The following is a 1,584-nucleotide window of genomic DNA, read 5'->3' as shown; positions in this document are numbered from 1 at the left end:
TCCTTTTCACTTGCCAGATTATTGTCACTGATCATCAGAGACAAAGGCGAGAGGTACTAGCTGGCTCGGGCAGCTGGTCCTTAAATTTTTGGATTAAAAAAAGAGAGTCTGATGAATTAGGATCATTATCAACAGTCTTCAGAAGAGTGAACTATGATAACTAGGAAGAAACAGAGGCAGCTGATCCTAGCAGATTAGTTTGAGATAGATAATCTTGCTGATGAACATTAAGTTTAGTAACCTTGTAAAGCAGTACATCTCACAATCGATTAGTGTTTCGTACATACCCAAAGATTACAATTAGTGTAGGTACTAAAGGCATACATACTACATTCACAGATACTGATATCATGAAGTTTTTGCTCATTAAACCTTTCTCATGGAATGGGAATCAGTGATATTGCTGTTTAAAAGCTTAATCTTCCTTTCCAGAAGTGAAATTTTAATTCCAAGAGGTCAACTTGTCTACCCTTGTTAAGTGTACTTGAATATCCTGACAATTGCTTGTTTGTTTGCTAATAGGGCATACTTTCCTCACTCCCTTGGCAGGGTAGTGAACCTCCATCTTATGGCCAGCTATTATTTCGTTCCTAAAGATTCTTTGTTGAGCTGTATTTTCTTTTATCTTTGTCTTGTCATATGGAAATAGTAGTCTGAGCATTATATATGATAATGCATCACATGATAATGGTGGTGCTTATTGTCTTACATGCTATCGATGTAGGAGTTTAATGTGATAATGAGGCGATGTACGATGCGTTATTTAGAACCGTTCATGTGCGCGTCATTGCTGTGAGAAAGGAAGGCGAGAATGCGCTTGGTGGCATGCTTAAAAATGTCATTGGAACTCTTGATTTTCGTTTCAAGTACATGTTACAGGGGGAGACTTATCCTGAGGTGCATTATACATGGATACTTATCTAATTTAAGTTAGCTTTTTGATGTTGAGAATCACCTAATTAAGATTTGAATCTTTCCCAGGAATTTTTATAGCCAGCTGTGAATATGTTTAGCACCTTCAAAAGAAGGGGACCTCAGAAACATGGCATAATCTCAAACATGATTGTTGCCAAAAGTGCACGTCAACAAGGTGAGTACTGCTTAAGTTCTCTTCCATTCATCTAAATTGCATGCTTAGCCGTAAGGTGGAAAATTAATGCAACTGATTATCTTGAATTTGATGATTCAGGTACAAAGCAGTTATACTTACATGTCTGTCGGGATAACAAGCCAGCATTAGCACTATACATAAAGATGGGAATTGAGGTAATGTAGAACTAGTATTAAAATAGAGTGAGAGAGAAACTTGGAATGTGTCTAGTGCTTGCTGTAGCAGCGCGAAGCTTTAAAGAATGAAAATTGCTCTGAAAATGTATGCTCTCTTTTTTTCGAGTGATCATTCGTTATTTCTCTACTGTTATTACTCTTCCTTCCATGCATAACAATAACTGAATTGATTCCTTTTCACTTTCTTTTTTTCATTTGAAACTCTTAAAAATGTTTCATGTCATGTCTTTGAAATTTGATTTCTGTCTCCAATAACACATTCTCTTTTCCCGAATTCTACTACAATCAGCATCAGTG

The 1,584-nt window shown here is 36.5% G+C and overlaps 1 long non-coding RNA gene across 1 annotated transcript; it reads left to right on the top strand.

Moving 5' to 3' along the window:
- Positions 1 to 789: 789 nt before the first annotated feature.
- LOC113353053 lies at positions 790 to 1,242 on the top strand. Its single transcript, XR_003361054.1, has 3 exons — positions 790 to 897; positions 982 to 1,090; positions 1,190 to 1,242. It is a non-coding gene; the product is annotated as an uncharacterized LOC113353053 (long non-coding RNA).
- The last annotated feature ends 342 nt before the right edge of the window (positions 1,243 to 1,584 follow it).

Source organism: Papaver somniferum, chromosome 2 (assembly GCF_003573695.1).
Source record: "Papaver somniferum cultivar HN1 chromosome 2, ASM357369v1, whole genome shotgun sequence".
In the NCBI taxonomy this organism is placed as follows: Eukaryota; Viridiplantae; Streptophyta; class Magnoliopsida; order Ranunculales; family Papaveraceae; genus Papaver; species Papaver somniferum.
Note: the sequence above shows the minus strand (reverse complement) of the source record. Positions and strands in the feature narration are given on the sequence as shown.